We start from the raw sequence: 18,976 nt of genomic DNA on the forward strand, positions 1-18,976 counted from the left end.
TGCCATCCTCTAGTAATGACTGACTGAGAATCATTCCAAATTATGTAACATGTCAGACAAGATGAATGACTGAAATGATAACTATGAGTGTGGGTCTTAGTGCACAAGTATTTAGTAAGGCTTTGAAAAGCCAAAGAATCTTAAGTAGACACTAACTTGCACAGTTAATCCTAGCAGGCTCTTTTTAAAAACTGTATAGTTTGTTCTTGGAAATGGTGGGTGAGTATAATTTTCATTTTCTTATGAAATACACCGAACAAGTTTTCAACCTAAAATTATATTCAGAATATTGTGGACCTGTAAGACACAAGTCTCAAAGTATACCCAAAATAATTTACTTATTATCTTTGCATTTCTCTAGTATTAATGTATTGTTAAACCTTACCGGGACAAAGGCCTTTCATCGTTAAAAACAAATACTTCTGAAAATAAAAACAAAGAATGTATTATTACAAGTATAGAAGAATATTACGAATAATCAGACTCATTATTAGTATCAATGTCTATAAGAGCAATCTAGAGAGTATTCTAGAGTAAATATTCATTTGTAGCCAATTACTTCACTTAGAACCAATCCATTCCCTATATATTTCAAATCAAGGATGACAGCAATTTATCAAACATTAATGTCTAGAAATAAATAGCCGTAAACAATTGCGATGATCCTAACTGAACTCTCTCAGAATGACAGGAAGCCCAATCCTTACCAGTATGAATATAATCAACTGTGATTCTTTTTACTCTGGGCTAATGATTCTGGAAAGAATAACAGATTGGGTCTGGTGGTGCATAACATGAATACCAACACTGAGGAAGCAAAAACACATTGATCACTGTGATTCCTTAGACAAACAGAACTACAATTTAGTGAGACAATGTCTCAACTTCACCCGTAAAAAGAGAAAAACCCAGAGCCCACCTCAGGACACTGCACCTGAAAAACACCCAGGGATAAACAGTTGGCTGAGGGCCAGCATGAGAATACATTCAACAAGAGCCAAATCAACATGACACATCCTGAGCCCAGATATCCTACTACAGCAAGACCTGGATATCCTAACACAATCAAAGCACAATGAAATTACTTTGAAACCAATCTTATTGATATGATAGAGGAATTTAAAGGAGAAATTAATAAATCCCTTAAAATGTACAGGAAAATATAATCAAACAGGTGAAAAATGAATAAAACGTGTCAATACCTGCAAATGATAAAAAAAGAAATAAAGGAAACAAACTGATGGAACCTTGGAGATGGAAAATCTACAAAAGAGAACAAGAACAGAAGCACAGCCAACACAATAAAAGAATTGGAAGAGATGATCTCAGGCATAGAATATATACTTTAAGAAATTAATACATCATCCAAAGAAAAGGTTACCTAAAAAAATGACTGACCCAAAATGTTCAGGTAGTCTGAGACACTGTGAAATTTCCTACTAAGAATAATAGCCATGAACAAAAGTGGAGAGTACGAGCTCCAAGGATGAGAACATATGTTCAGCAAAATCATAGAAGATAATTTATACAACGTAAAGAAAGAATGCTTATGAACATAAAAGAACCTCACAGAACACCAAATTGATTAGTGTTCCCAACACATAATAATCTCTTCACAAAACGAGAATGGTAGGAATTAACACTCATTGGCTATTAATATCTCTCAATATAAGTGAACTCATCTTCCCCACTAAAAAGACACAGCCTGACAAGCAGGATGTGAAATTAGGACCAAATCTATGAAAAATAGGAATGGAAGAAGTTTCCCAGATTAAAGGCACAGAAAATATCCTCAACAACGTCATAGAAGAAAACATCCCAAACTTCAAGAAAAAGATGCCTATCTACACACAAGAAGCTTAAAGTACAAATAATACTTTATTGTGCCAGAAAAGAAAATCCTCCAGCTACATAATAACCAAAACAGTAAATCCACCAAAAAAGAGAGAAAATTGAAAAGCGGCAAGGAGAAAGAGGCAAGTAACATATTACATATAAAGGCAAACCAATCAGAAATATACCGAACTTCTCAACAGAGAATTAAAAGCCAGAAGAGCCAATGAGATGTCTTCTAGACCCTAAGAGACTACAACTGTCAGCCCAGACTACAACACTTAGCAAAATTTTCAAACAACATACATGGAGTAAAAAGATATTTTGTGACAAAACCAAATACAAACTATATCTTTCTACTAATCCATACCTACCAGGGATGCTACAAGCAAAACTCCAAGACAAGTAGAGTAACTGAACTCAACAAAACAGAAGAAATTAATAATCACACAGCAAAACCAATAGAAGAGAAAGACATGCAAACCAACATCAAAATAATAAGTAAAAGCAATCGTTAGTCATTAATACCTCTGAACAGGAACAGATTCACTTGCCAAACAAAAAGACAGGGTCTAAGAGAGCAGATGTATAAACAGAATCTATCGTTCTGTTGCATATCGAAACGGAACTCAGCCACAAAGATAAAAACTACCACAAAATAAAGGGCTGAACAAAAGGACTGAAAAGCAAATGGACCCAAGACACAAGCTGAAGCAGTCAATCTAATAACTGGTAAAATAGACCTTCGATCAGAAATAATCAAAAGAGATGGGAAAGGACACTGCATACAAATCAAAGGAAAATACACCAACATGATGTCTCAATTCTGAACAATGCCTGAGATGCAAGGGCATCCTGCTTCATAAAAGAAACATTTACTTATTTGGCTAAAGCTTAAACCACACCTCAAACCTCACAAATTAAGAGTAGGGGGCATCAACCACATATTATCACTATTATGTCCAAAGGACATGTCACCAAAAGAGAAACTAAACTGAAAAATTATGCAACTCATAGATGGCATGTACCAAATGGACCTAACAGATATCTACAGAACCTTTCACACAAATAAAAAATATGTACCGTCTCAGCATCTCATGGAATGTTCTCCAAAATTGAACATATATAGATACAGATCTACATCAACAGATAAAAGAAAAGGGAAAAAAAGAACCAACAACAATCCCCCCAAAAAACTCTTGCATCTAATAAGGTCACCATGGACTAAAGCTGGACTACATCAACAAGAAAACAACAGAAAGCATACAATCTGATAGAAACTGAACAATGCTATGCTCGGTGACCACTGGTGCAAAAAGAAATCGAAGACTTTCTAGAATTCAATGAAAATGAAGGCACAAAACATCCCAACTTAGGGAACATAATAAAAGCAGTGCAAAAGGAAAGTTCATAGCACTATGTCCCTTCATAAAATGGAGCGATTTCATAAAAGCAGCTAAACATCAAATCTGAAATATTGAAAAAAAGAAGCAAACAGGCTCAAGAGAAGATGGTATGAAAATTAAACATAGAAACATGGCAAACAATACAGAGAACAAAACCAAGGGCTGCTTACTCAAACCCACTGACATGTGATTTGACACCCATCACAAAACAAGGTGACAAACTCAAGTGAGAGTAAATGCTGGCAGGATGTGGAGCAAAGGGAAGTCTACTCCATCACTGGTGGGTGTCAACAACAACTGGATATCAATTGGGTTGTTTCTCAGAAAACTGAGAATAGTTCTACCTCCAGGGCCAGCTATAACTCTCCTAGGTGTAGTCAGAAAGATGTCACACGATACCAAAGAACCACATCTTAAACTATGTTCTAGTAGCTTTGCTCATACCAACCAGAAACTGGAAACAACCTTGATGTCCCTCTACTGAACAATGGATAAAGGAAAAGATGTGTACCTACACGATGGCATACTATGCAGCCATTAAGAACAAGGGCAGCATGAATTATACAGTCAAAGCAATGGAACGTGAGAACATCATCCTGAGTCCCAACAGGACATGTGTGGTATGTACTCACTTATAGATGGTTATTGGCCAAAAAGTGCAGGTACCATAGAACTATCCACAGACTCAGAAAAGCTACACAAGAAGGAATGCACAAATGAGGATGCCTGAATCTCACTTAAATGAGTGTACAAAGCAGTCCTAAGAGGAAGTCGGAGGGAGTGAACTGGATAGAGAAGAGATACAGAGGGGTAGGGAGGGGTTCAGAATCAGGTGTGGGGAAGGAAGAGGAGTGATGGGTGGAAGGTTCTGAAAATGAATGGAAATCTGCAACTGACAAGGGTGAAGAGCAGGGGGCATCTCTGATGAGACAGAGCCCTAGAATCATTGAGGCACCCAAGAAAAAACTGGGATGACCTTAGCTGTGACTGACCACGTTGGGGATATGGCACCCATAATTTATTTTGTCTACCAAAAATATTGCAAGTCCAAGGTTAGAGCAGAGACTGAGAGTATGGCCAACCAAGAGCAGCCCAAATTGAGACCAATCTCATGAGCAGGTACCAATCCCTGACATTATTAATGATATTCTTTAATGTTTGCAGGCATGAGCAAGCTGTCATCTGAGAGGCTCCATCCAGCATCTCACTTGGACACATAGATACAGATACCCACAGCCAAACAGTGGAGGGAACATGGGAATCTATGTGGAAGAATACAGGAAAGTACTGAGTACCCAAAATGGGATAGCAATTCCACAGGAAAACCAACAGAGTAAACTAACCAGGACCCTTGAGGCTCTTAGGCTAGGGACCACCAACCAAAGTACATACGTGGGCTGGGCCTAGGCCTCCCCGACCTACATAGCAGACATGCATCTTGGTCATCATGTGGGTCCAAAGAACTGGAGCGAGGGCTATCCCAAAAGCTATTGCATATCCTTGGGATATGTTGTTCTAACTCGGCTGATTCGTCGGGACTCAATGGGAAAGGAAGCACCTAGCCTTGCAGACACGTCAAGTGCAAGTCTCCTACCCACTCAGGGGAGAAGGAGTGGGAGATGGAGGAAGGATTGTGTAAAAGGAGTGACCAGGAGACAATCGATGAGCTGAATTTAAAGTGAATAAGTAAAGAAAAATTATATTAAGTTAAGAATAATAATTTATAGACCTGAGATATGGGTCAGCATTTAAGCACACATGGTGCTCTTCCAGAGGACGACAGTTCAGTTCTCAGTCCCGTCTCTAAAACTCTTACTCCAACTCTATGAGAATGACTACTTCTGGCTTCATAGGTCACATGTACACATACTTTTTTTTTTATTAACTTGAGTATTTCTTACTTACATTTCGAATGTTATTCCCTTTCCCGGTATCCGGGCCGACATCCCCTTAACCCCTCCTCCTCCCCTTCTTTATGGGTGTTCCCCTCACCATCCTCCCCCCATTGCCGCCCTCCCCCCAACAATCACGTTTACTGGGAGTTCAGTCTTAGCAGAACCCAGGGCTTCCCCTTACACTGGTGATCTTACTAGGATATTCAATGCTACCCATGAGGTCAGAGTCCAGGGTCAGTCCATGTATAGTCTTTAGGTAGTGGCTTAGTCCCTGGAAGCTCTGGTTGCTTGGCATTGTTGTTCATATGGGGTCTCGAGCACCTTCAAGCTCTTCCAGTTCTTTCTCTGATTCCTTCAATGGGGGTCCTATTCTCAGTTCAGTACTTTGCTGCTGGCATTCGCCTCTGTATTTGCTGTATTCTGGCTGTGTCTCTCAGGAGAGATCTACATCCAGCGCCTGTCGGCCTGCACTTCTTTGCTTCATCCCTCTTGTTTAATTGGGTGGCTGTATATGTATGGGCCACATGTGGGGCAGGCTCTGAATGGGTGTTCCTTCTGTCTCTCTTTTAATCTTTGCCTCTCTATTCCCTGCCAAGGGTATTCTTGTTCCCCTTTTAAAGAAGGAGTGAAGCATTCACATTTTGATCATCCGTCTTGAGTTTCATGTGTTCTAGGCATCTAGGGTAATTCAAGCATTTGGGTTAATAGCCACTTATCAATGAGTGCATACCATGTGTGTTTTTCTGTGATTGGGTTACCTTACTCAGGATGATATTTTCCAGTTCCAACCATTTGCCTATGAATTTCATAAAGGCATTGTTTTTGATAGGTAAGTAATATTCCATTGTGTAGATGTACCACATTTTCTGTATCCATTCCTCTGTTGAAGGGCATCTGGGTTCTTTCCAGCTTCTGGCTATTATAAATAAGGCTGCTATGGGCTGGAGAGTTGGCTCAGCAGTTAAGAGCACTGTCTGCTCTTCCAGAGGTCCTGAGTTCGATTCCCAGCAACCACATTGTGGCTCATAACCATCTGAAATGGGATCCGATGCCCTCTTCTGTGTGTCTGAAGACAGCTACAGTGTACTCATATAAATAAAATAAATCTTAAAAAAATAAATTTTTAAAATGAAAAAAGACAATGTGGGATACCATTCACCTACTAAGGACAAAGATAATGAATTTTGCTGGTGAATGAATAGAACTTGAGAGTATCTTCCTGAGTGACATAACCCAGACCCAAAAGACATGGATGGTGTATACTCACTTATAAGTGGATATTAGCAATAAAGTACAGGATATCAATACTATACTCAGGACCAAAAGAAGATGAGCAAGAAAGAACCAAGAGAGGATTTTGAATCTAACTTAGAACATACTGTAAAATAGTCAGAGGAGGCAGAGGAAGGAAGAACCTAGGTGGGAGTGGGTAAATTTGGGACAATTGAGTGTTTCAGGATCGGGTCTGGGGAGATACAGAGGAGATGGTTTGACAGCCATGAAAATGAATGGATAGCTGCAGCTGGTAGGGGTGGGGTTATGGAAAAATTTTACTTGATCATCACATTAGATGCTGATAAAGCCATATAAAAACAAACACCCCTTCATGTTAAAAGTCTTAGAGACCTCAGTGATCAAATTTGCATACCTGAACCAGCCAATAGACAATAACAACTTAAATGCAGAGAAACTTAAAACCAGAGAGTAAGCAAAGCTGCCCACATACAAAGGAGACCTCGCAAAATCTACCAAAGTACACCTACACCAAAGGTGATAAACCCTTACAGAAAAGTGTCTGGATACAAGATTAACTCCGAAAACCAGCAGCCCTCCCTCATACAATAGTTAAAAGGGATAAGAAAAAATTTAGCCAAGCAAAACCCTTCACAGTAACCACAGGGAATATTAAATAGCCCAATACAACTCTAATCAAGCTACTTAAAGTCCTGTCTGTCAAAAACATTATGTCTCTGAAAAAGGAATTAACAGGACATCTGAAGGTGGAAAGGTCTCCTATGCTACAGATGGATAGGATTAACAAGGTGAAAATGGCCATCTTATAAAAAGCATCATCACATTCACTGCACTTCCCATCAAAATTGCAAGACAGTTATTTACAGACCTTGAAAGAGCAATTCTTTCAAAAAAAAAAAAACCCAAGATCGCTAAGACATAGATAGATAGATAGATAGATAGATAGATAGATAGATAGATAGATAGATAGAGTTAGATATCGATATAGATATAGATCTTGAATAATAAAATAATTCTTGGAGGTATCACCATCCCTGATCTCAAGACATATCACAAAGCAATCATAACAAAAGTTGTATAGTATTAGTACAGAAACAAAAAGTTGATCGGCGGAATCAAATCAAAGAAAAGACACACATATCTACCAACACATGATTATGACAAAGAAGGCAAAACCATACAATGGGGGAAAAAAATGAAAGTATCTTCAACAAATGATGCAGGTGTAACTGGATGTCTGCATGAAGAAGAATGCAAATAGATGAGTATTTATCACCCTGCACAAAACTCAAGTTCACATGGATGAAAGACCTCAGCATTGAAGCAGAAACATTAATATCCTTGGAACATTAGTACAGTAGACAATTTCCTAAACAGAACACCAATGTCCCAGCCTCTAAGACCAACAACTGATGAATGGGGACTCATGAAACTGAAAACCTTCTGTAAAGCAAAGGAAACCATTAAAGGACAAAACAGAAGCCTTCGCATTGGGAAAAGATCTTCACCAGTCCTGCACTTGAAAGAGAAATAATGGTCAAATTATATATAAAAACCCAAGGAGTTAGACACCAATAAACCAATTGGAAAATGAGGTAAAGTGGTGGAGAATTCTCAACAGAGGAATCTCAGGAGGCAGAGAAATAGTAAATGTTCAGTCTTCAGTCATCACTGAATGCAAATAAAAAGAACTCTTAGATTCCATCCTACCCCAGTCAGAATGGCTAAAATAGAAAACACAAGTGACAGCACATGCTGGCAAGGATATTGAGCAAAGGAAACACTCCTCCATTGTTGGTGGGAGGACACATTTACAACCCCCTTTGAAAAGGAACTTGACAGTTTTTTTTCTAAAAATTAAGAATGGATGGGATTGGCAAACATCATAATGGATGAGGTAACTGAAACCGAGAAGGACAGGCATGGTATGTACTCACTTAAAGGTGAGGACCTTAGCAGCCATAAATTACAGAATAACCAGGCCACAGTGCACAGACCTAAAGAAGCTAAGTAATGAGGGCCCAAGTGAAGATGCGTGAATCTCACTCAGGAGAGAAAATGAAATAGATATCAGGATTCAATTGAGGGAGGGAAATTTGTGGGAGATGGGGAGGGGAACTAAGGTGCAGAGCAGGTGTGGTGTGGGAGCTGGGACAGAAGATACCAGTGGAGAGGCATCTCTGTCATGAAACAAAGACCAGGAACCATGGGGGCTCTTAGCAGTCTATCTATGGAGCTGAGACTCGCTGAGCCTACTAGCAGCAGGTGATATGCAGCTTTCAGTGGTCATCTTCTGTACACAGGGGAGACTTCCAGGAGAAGAAGGAGAACACCAAAGCACTCAGAAAAACATCAACCCAAAATTTATCCTACCAGCAAGATAGGCAGGTTAAAATGGAACGGACATTAAGGAGATACCAAACCAATAACTGGACCAACTTGAGACCCACCCTGTGGAAGAGAGCCAATCTTTGACTCCATTAATGATATTTTGCTATGCTTGCAGACAGAAACCTTGGATAATTCTTCTGAGAGTCTTCATCAAGCCCTGGATAGAAACAGATGTACACACCCACAGCCAAATAAATATCAGGTGGAGATTGGGGCGTCTTGTGAAAGAGTTGGGTGAAGGATATTGAATTCAAAGGAGGACAGTGCCATTGAAGGTTCAGAAACACAACAAGAAAACCTACAGATTAACCAACGGGGGCCCATCAGGGCTTACAGGGACTGAACCACCGATCAAAGAGCACGTCAGGGCTGCACATAGACCCCATATTCAGAGGTAGCAGACGTGCAGCTTCACGTGCTCTTCATGTGGACTCCTGGTTTACTGAAGTGAGGGCAGGTTCACATTCTGTTGCCTGCATTTGGTTTCCTTTCTGCTAGCTGGGCTGCCTTGTGTGGTCACAGTAGGAGAGGAGCTAAAATGTCTGCACTATTTTATCTAGGGTGAATAAGACCAGCTACAATATAGTAAATTTATATATGATATAAAAAATCTTACCTTCCAAAAATCTTACATGCTTCACTTCTTTTTTATGTGCTGGTTTTCTTGCACTGTGGCATAGATTTTAAAGTATGGTTATCATACTATTCATAAGAAAAACATTTAGCGAGCATTTGAAGCCCTTTATATTTGAGTCCCCTGTGTCTTAGTTTAGATGTTTACAAATATTCTTTTTTGAAACCGGATCTCACTATGTAGCCATGCTGGTCTGAAACCCACCCCATAGACCATGTTGGACTTAACTCACAAAGGTCTATGTGTCTCCTACCTCCCACAGTCTGGGATGTAATTCATGGAACTACAGGTCTAGGCAAATAATCTTTAATTCATTTTTCAGCAAATGATTATGATTATTGACTGGTATCCTCCCGAATTTCACAAGAGAAAACATGAGGCATGGTTAAGTTTTAAATAGAGCACAAACTAAAAGGCTCGAGAAAGCATACACAAAATCTTTCCCTCTTTCCCTCCCTTCCTCCCTCCCTTCCTCCCTCCCTCCCTTCCTCCCACTTAAAAACTCTAATGACAAGATTTGCCTTGCTCAGGGATGTATGGCAGTAGACTCTTAGGGAACACTAGGAGGAAAGATTCCAGGTCTGCAAGGAGATAAGAACTCCAGAGGACAAACAACAGAGTGAAATAACCTGGACACCTGGGGCTCTCAGAGACTGAACCACCAACCACAGAAAATACACGGGCTGGACTCACACCTTCCCACTCATATGTAGCAGAAGAGCAGCTAGGTTTTCATATGGGTCCCAGTCAACTGGGATGGGGCCTATCAAAAAGCTGTTCCTTATACATGGGATACCTCCTTCTAGCTGAGCTGCCTTGTCTGACCTTGGAGAGAGAGGAAGTGTCTACCCTTGCAGAGACTTGAAGTGCCTGGGTGTGGGGATATATAGGGGATCCATGACTGCTCAGAGGTGAAGGGGAAAGGGAACCGGAAAGGACTGTAGAATAGGGAGACTGAGACAGGGTCAGTGAGTTTGATGTAAAGTGAATAAGAAAAAATAAAATTAAATATTTCAAAGAGCATTAAAGTTTTGAAATGAGAGTGAGCTCTCTCTAGAAAGGCTCACCTTAAAGCACAGATCTGTTGTCTGGAAATAATGGCTCAACATAAACAATAGGTAAACATGTGTACTAAACAGGGAATTTCAGCATAAACAATTTTATTTCATATGGAAAGGAATATAGCTTTGTAAGATCATTTTGTAGAGCTAAACATTAACAAAGTCTAGGACAAGATTTATAATTCTACAATACCAGAATATGTGGAAGGAAATGAACTATTTATATATCCACATTGAAAGCTCCATCTGAAATATGACACAAAAATGTCTTGGACTGCAGTATCAAGAACATTGCTGGTTCATTACAGGATGAAAGTTGACAGAAAACCTCCTAGCAAAAGGTAGTTTTCTGCTGCTTTGGACATTTCAAAACTCAAACAGATCATTAGGAAACACTATTTATTACCTGTGATTATGTATGTATAATTCTAAACATGTGGCTTATGCTGTCATTTTTAGAGTCAGAAATTATAAAATTTCAGACTCAGGGACTGGGGGTGTTTATTCATGGTAGAACATTTGCCAATGACACACATGACCTTTAATTCAGTGGCAAACTGTGTCAAAATAAAAAATACTGAAGTGGACCAACAGCTGATCTAGCTTATTCTTTGTCTTGGTTCATGACTCACGAACTGAACTACTGAACTATGTAGTAATCCTGGTACTGCTGTTCTTTTGTTGTGTTGGAACAGTCTCCGTATTTCCTGTGTCATAAGCTTTCTAAATATTTGTCTCTGAGTTTTTCAAATCATTTAATATCATTTTAATATTCATACTTAAGTAATTGTCACCATCAAGAACAACACTAAGATTGTAGGGAAGGGAGAGGTAGCAATGAATATCCTAGTAAGAGCACCAGTGGAAGGGGAAGCCCTGGGTCCTGCTAAGACTGAACCCCCAGTGAACTAGACTGGTGGGGGGAGGGCGGCAATGGGGGGAAGGTTGGGAGGGGAACACCCATAAGGAAGGGGAGGGGGGAGGGGGATGTTTGCCCGGATACCAGGAAAGGGAATAACACTCGAAACGTATATAAGAAATACTCAAGTTAATAAAAAAAAAAATAAAAAAAAGAACCTATTCTGCATACAGGCAACATCCTTTAGGATAACCCATGCTGTAATTGTTTGGGACTCACACAAAGATCAAGCTGCACATCTCCTACCTATGTGTGTGGAGGCTTAGGACCAGCCTCTGTATGTTCTTTGGTTGGTGGTTCAGTCTCTAAGAGCCCTAAGAGTCCAGGTCAGTTGATTTGGTTAGTCTTCCTGTGGCGTTCTTATCGTCTGAGGGACTGCAATCCTTCCACTTATTTTTCCATGACAGTCTTCAAGATCCATCCAATTTTAGCTGGGAGTGTTCATCTAAGTCAGCTTCTGGGTGAACCCTCTCATGGGACAGCATATGCTAGACTCTGTCTGCAAGCATAACAGGATATCATTAATAGTGTCAGGGACTGTTGCTTGACAATGTGATGGGTTTCAAGTTGGGTAGGCTAGTGGTTGGCTTTTCCCTCAGTCTCTCCTCCAGTGTCCCGCGTGACCTCGCCAGCAAGAATACATGGGAACACACGAATCCTTACTGCAGCTAAACATTTTTTGAATCTTAAGGAGAGGCCCGGGACGCCGGCAGGGCGCGGCTTATATACACCCTAGCGCGGCACATCCACACCTGATTGGTCGCTTACCCAAGATCTCATTAGGCACGCCCCGGAGTGGGCAAAGACCTGGCACGAAGGCACTCTTGCACATGCACACACAGTTAACTTCCTGAAAGGAAGACGGCTGGCGCGGCGGAGGCCAGCGCCATCTTGTGGTGGCGAATGTTATTGCGGCCCTCTACACTCCAGCCCTGTTCCTTCATTGACTGTAGACAGGAAAAAAATTGGATGTAAAGTTTTGTGGTTGGGTCGATGTTCGAATTGCTCCAGTGGGCTTGCTGTGTAGCTAGAAGAGCCAGTCACCCCAGGCTCTGTATCCCCAAGGCTATGATTCACAACCTCCACTGATTCTTGTGTGCCTCCCCTATCCCATTCTCTGTCTCTCTCTCTGAGGTTGTACCCTCACTCAACACCCTTACAAGTTACAGATCTCCATGTAAGGTTTGTATGTAAGCTTGTGGACATGACCTGTGGATGATTAACAGACTATGGCCATTTTTTATGCGTGATTGACAGGCTGTGAAAATTTCTTCTGGATGACAGAGAGTTGAGAGTTGCTTGTAGATGACTGACAGGACAAGGAGGTTTCCAGTGGATGATTGACAGGACTTAGGCAATTCTTATGGATGATTGCCAGGCTGTGGGATTTCCCTATGGATAATTGACAGACTATGGAGGGTTTGCGGACAGATTTTTTGATAAGCTGTGTGTCTTGTGGATGAGTGACAGGCTGTGGGTCTTAGGCTGGATGATTGACACAATGTAGACATGACCTATGGATGAAGTTTTCAGACCACGTGTATCTATGTAAATTCTTACCAACAAATGAACAAGGAAACCCCCAGTCACTAGTACTTTGATTTTTTTTTCATTTCCAAATTTCATTTTTTATGCCCAGGAGTAATGTTTCTGTATTTGCTTCCATCAGGATCACAACATGCTTCTTAGGTAATAGATACAGTATCAATGGTAACACAGGGACTAAAAGGTAGCAAAGCAGGACTTCACGCTTTATGGTAAAATGGTCAGTGTGTGCCTGGACTTACACCAAAATTGGTAAATATCACTATGAGGTGAGAAACAATGGCACCCCAGCTCCTGGATTTTAGATTCAAAATGGTTTAAGCAAAATGAAATGAGGGTCCCAAAGACCAGGGTTCATTTCATAATATTTAAATTTATGAACTGTAAGGATCTTGACTGGCTAAAGAAACAAAAAGGTGTAAGAATGGGACAATCTTGAGAAATAGTAGAATGGGGATTCTACACAGTACATGTGGGAAGTTACATGTGGGGAGTAAATGGACTGACAGAATGAAAAACTCCAGTTCATCAAGTCGGAGTATTTAAAGAATATGTTCAATAAACAGAGGAATATTTTGGAATTAGAATGCATAATTTATTATTTATATGAAACTGCAGCTTAAAGACTAATTAATTAAGCCTTTAGAACTACAAGATGATCAAGAAGCATGTGGACAATGGAATGTCTACTACTGTGCTACTGGTTCTCCTTCCTAAGCTAGTACAGCCTAAAAATAGGAAATAAGGGATAGAGACTGGGGTGCTTGGTAAAACTCAATTGGCAAAACACTTGTCCTGAAAACCTCATTGCAGATGTGGGTATAATGGGATCCCCAAAGCTTACTTTCCTGCAAGTATGAAGATAATTTTGCTCCAAGACAGAAAATCAAACACACTAGGGATTTGAGTGAGTGAACAGTCTCCAAAATGGAGGGACCAGGGGTGGAACGAAAATGAGGGTTGATGGTCTGTATTCAGTCCCTAGAACCCACAGTATAGCAGAACAGAACTGTCAAGTGGCATTGTCCTTTGGCCCAAACACAGTAATCCACGTGTGGGGGGTAAAGTGAGAGAAAGACAATATCAGTCTCTATCTTTCATATGTGGATCAATGCACAAACAAGATGTACACATGTACACAATGTGAGTACTGGGGTTCAGGGTCATAGATCCAATTCAAAATGTATTTGACCCATCTGCAAACACAGGTCATATTAGAGTAAAATGTTCTTAGTGAATTTTTTTTTACATAAACTAGACAATGTATTGAAATTTCATAAGATTTTATGATAAAATTTACCATGTTGAGATATATATATATATATACCTTTAGAGATGGATGGGCTGTTAAGAGTTCTAGTTTTGATTGTAGAGCTCTCAGTTTTAATTGCTAGCACATTGCTGGTCACTCACGACTATTTGTAACTCAAATTCCAGGGGAACCAGTACTGAATTCTATCACACATACTGCATAGAAAATGCACAGTAGCAAAATCTCCTACATATAAATCTAATCAATTTAATGATATAAAAAGAAAACAAAATGTAATTTCTTTAACTTAAACATGTTAAAGTGCTGAATAGATGGGCTCTAAAAGAAACATTGGAAAAGTATTTATGACTTAATTCAATGATTATGTTTTCTTATAGAAGGCCTAGGATTGGCTCTCTTTAGTTATACAGGCCTCTTATGCCTAGGAGCCCTAAATAGGAATGCAATCCAGTGGGGCTCAGTGAAAAGGAAGGTAAGCATGACCCCTCCCTCTCAGGAGGCAGCCCATAAAATACAGGATGCCCATGATAGACTCTACAGACCCAAGAAGGTAGAAAAAGAAGGGCACAAGAAAGGATATTTGAGAATATAGAATGGTCATGGAAGGCATATGGATGGATGAAAGGAGCTGATTAAGAAAGGAGATAGAAAGGGATAGGGTCAGGCAGGGTTCAGTGTGGGAAGGAGGAGGGAACCATGATAATGAATGGAGATCTGTAACTTGTAAGGGTGTTGAGTGAGGGTACAACCTCAGAGAGAGAGACAGAGAATGGGATAGGGGAGGCACACAAGAATCAGTGGAGGTTGTGAATCATAGCCTTGGGGATACAGAGCCTGGGGTGACTGGCTCTTCTAGCTACGCAGGAAGCCCACTGGAGCAATTCGAACATCAACCCAACCACAAAACTTTAAATCCAATTTTTTTCCTGTCTACAGTCAATGAAGGAACAGGGCTGGAGGAGAGACTGAGGGAAAAGCCAACCACCAGCCTACCCAACTTGAAACCCATCGCATTGTCAAGCAACAGTCCCTGACACTACTAATAATACCCTGTTATGCTTGCAGACAGAGTCTAGCATAGGCTGTCCCATGAGAGGGTTCACCCAGAAGCTGACTTAGATGAACACTCCCAGCTAAAATTGGATGGATCTTGAAGACTCTCATGGAAACATAAGTGGAAGGATTGCAGTCCCTCAGACGATAAGAATGCCACAGGAAGACTAACCAAATCACCTGACCTGGACTCTTAGGGCTCTTAGAGACTGAACCACCAACCAAAGAACATACAGAGGCTGATCCTAAGCCTCCACACACATAGGTAGGAGATGTGCAGCTTGATCTTTGTGTGAGTCCCAAACAATTACAGCATGGGTTATCCTAAATGATGTTGCCTGTATGCAGAATAGGTTCTTCTAGCTAGATTGTGTCCTCTGACTCAGTGGGAGAGGAAGGGATTAGTCTCACAGAGACTTCATGTTCCAGGGTGGGAAGATAACCAAATGGCCCCTACCCACTGAGAGGAGAAGGAGAGTGGGGCACAAGGGAACAATTATGGGAGAGGCTGACAGGGAGGGGGCAGTGAGCAGGATGTAAAGTAAATAAGTAAATATTAAAATTGAAAATAATTGAAAAAAGTTTCCAGGAAGCATCACATGGCACAACTGAGACTCCAATGAAACAATCAATTTTTACTTCAGTCTACAATCAGACTGAACATTTTATTTTAAAATTTATATATATGATCAATTCTCCCACACAGACTGTGTTTTGATATTCCAATCGATCCTGGAGGAGCATCAAGGGTCTAGGGATCAGGAGCCGCAGCCACTAGAAGAAAAAGAAGAATTATTAACAGTATCATCAGGCACATCACTGGTGATATTGTCATGCCCAGCATCAACAACATCAGTGTCATTATCATCTGGATCAATGTAGAGAGAAACAGTGAGAAGGTGGATGCTTCTCTTGTTATTTTTAATCTCAGAAGTTGCTTCTTTTGGAATGTTGCGGTCAAAGGCTATGCTAACTTCAGAAGTCAGAGTTCAGAATGACAGCGATAAATAGACAATAACATTTAAAAGGAAGTTTTCCCGGCTTAGTCATTCAGGAAACACATGTTTTCACTGGAAGTGACAATAATCTCCTCATTCTAGAATAGGAAACATCCAAGTAGGAAAAAATATTACCTGGTCAGTTGTATTTCTCTAAACTGGATTTGTTACATTATGAAAATTATTTTCTATAAATTGAGAAAAAATAAATTTTTCAGGTTCTAGGTTATGCGTAAATAGCCCTATAGAAGTATGAAATTTATTAACAAAAGAGACCTAGGTTTCTAGTAAAACAATCTTAATCTATTTTAAGCTACTATTTTAGTTTAACTTACCTGGTCCGACTCTCTTCTTAGTGGGAGCTCCTTGGCCATTTTCTTCATGCCATGCTTGTTGAATTTGGATTTTCATCCATGTTATGATGGATAAGAGTGAGGATATAAGCCATATGAAGAGCAAAAAAGGTATGCGTGGTATCTCTGTTGCCCGAAGATATCCACTCTCCCTGAGAAGGTTCAAGCTGTGGTTTATTGGTTCAGCTCGTGCGGAAGCATGAAAAATATCCTCAGCACCCTGAGTAGCAGGCAGACCTTCTTCTACGTCAGGAGTAAAAGAAGATTCCTCATCTGAAGTAGCAGAATCAAATATTTCTTCTTCACTAAGGGATATCAAAAGAGTCAGGTTAGTCATTTGAATGGAGTCAAGGGAATAACAAGTGCAGGAACCAGGAGTGGGCTCTGGGTCAGCATGGGGTTTGTACCTTGTACTCTCCTTGTAAAGAGGTAAATCAACTACATAATCCAATCCAATGTGACTAGCTGGTCCTGAGTCATGACTCTCAACTAACACACTACTGTCAGCAGCACATGTAACAGACAGCCGAGGTTCAAGAGCAGCCAGACAGTCAGCAACAATGGCAGGATCTGTAGGCTCAGCATCAATAGCAGCCATACTGTGAGCAGGGTGGGTGGACATACTGGACTCAGGCTGAACAGCAGGCAGACAGTCAGCAGTACTGGAGCAATTAGTATGTTCAGGCTCAACAGCAGTCAGAATGTCAGCATGGTGGGTGGCCATAGTTGGCTCTGGCTCAGCAGAGTCCAGACAGTCAGCAGCTTTGGTGGAATTAGTCCGCTCAGGCTCAACAGCTGCCAAACTGTCAGCAGGCTGGGTGGACAGGGTTGTCTCAGACCCAACAGCAGCCTGACAGTCAGCGGCATTGGTAGAAATAGTCGTATCAGGCTCAAGGTCGTCCAGACAGTCAGCAGCAATGTTGGAATTAGGCAGCTCAGGCTCATCAACTGCCATACTGTCAGCAGGGTGGATGGATTTGGTTGACTCGGGATCAACAGCACCCAGAAAGTCAGCAGCTTTGGTGGAATTAGTCAGTTCAGGCTCAATAGCTACCAAACTGTCAGCAGGGTGTGGGGACATATATGACTCAGGCTGAACAGAATCCAGACAGTCAGCAGGGTGGTTTGACCTAGTTAGCTCAGGCTGAACAGTAGCCAGACAATCAGCAGCTTTGGTGGAAAAAGTAGGCTCAGGCTCAACAGATGCCAAAGTGTCAGCAGGCTGGGTGGACATGGTTGGCTCAGCCTTGAGAGAAGCCAGACAGTCAGCAGCTTTATTGGCATGAGACAGCTCATGCTCAAGAGCAGCCAGACTGTCGGAACGGTGGGTGGGCATAGCTGGCTCTTGTTCAATAGAGTCCAGACCGTCAGCAGCATTGGTAGAATTATTATGTTCAAGCTCAACAGCTGCCAAACTGTCAGCAGGCTGGGTGGACATGGTTGTCTCAGGCCCAACAGAAGACAGACAATCAGTAGCATTGGTGGAATTAATCAGCTCAGCCTTGAAAGAAGCCAGACAGCCAGCATCTTTGTTGGCATGAGACAGCTCATGCTCAAGAGCAGCCAGACTGTCGGCATGGTGGGTGGACATAGCTGGCTCTGGCTCAACATAGGCCAGGCAGTCAGCAGCACTGGAGGATTTAGTCGACTCAGGCTCAAGAGCAGCCTGACAGTAAGCAGCATTGGTGGAATGTGTAGGCTCAAGCTCATCAGTAGCCATATTGTCAGCAGGGTGGGTGGACATAGTTGTCTCAGTCCCAACAGAAGCCAAACAATCAGTAGCATTGGTAGAATCAATTGACTCAGCCTTCTGAGAAGCCAGACAGTCAGCAGTGTTGTTGGAATTAGTCAGCTCATGCTCAAGAGCAGCCAGACTGTCGGAACGGTGTGTGGGCTTAGCTGGCTCTTGTTCAACAGAGTCCAGACCATCAGCAGCATTGGTGGAATTATGTTCAGTCTCAACAGCTGCCAAACTGTCAGTAGGCTGGGTGGACATGTTTGTCTCAGTCCCAACAGAAGCCAGACAATCAGTAGCATTGATGGAATTAATCAGGTCAGTCTTGAGAGAAGGCAGACAGTCAGCATCTTTGTTGGCATGAGACAGCTCATGCTCAAGAGCAGCCAGACTGTCGGCATGGTGGGTGGACATACCTGGCTCTGGCTCAACATAGGCCAGACAGTCAGTAGAATTGGAGGATTAAGTCGACTTAGGCTCAAGAGCAGCCAGACAGTAAGCAGCGTTGGTCGAATTTGTAGGCTCAAGCTCATCAGTAGCCATATTATCAGCAGGGTGTGTGGACATAGATGACTCAGGCTGAACAGAGTCCAGACAGTCAGCAGGGTGGCTTGACCTAGTTAGCT

This window comes from Rattus norvegicus, chromosome 16 (assembly GCF_036323735.1).
Source record: "Rattus norvegicus strain BN/NHsdMcwi chromosome 16, GRCr8, whole genome shotgun sequence".
Lineage (NCBI taxonomy): Eukaryota > Metazoa > Chordata > Mammalia > Rodentia > Muridae > Rattus > Rattus norvegicus.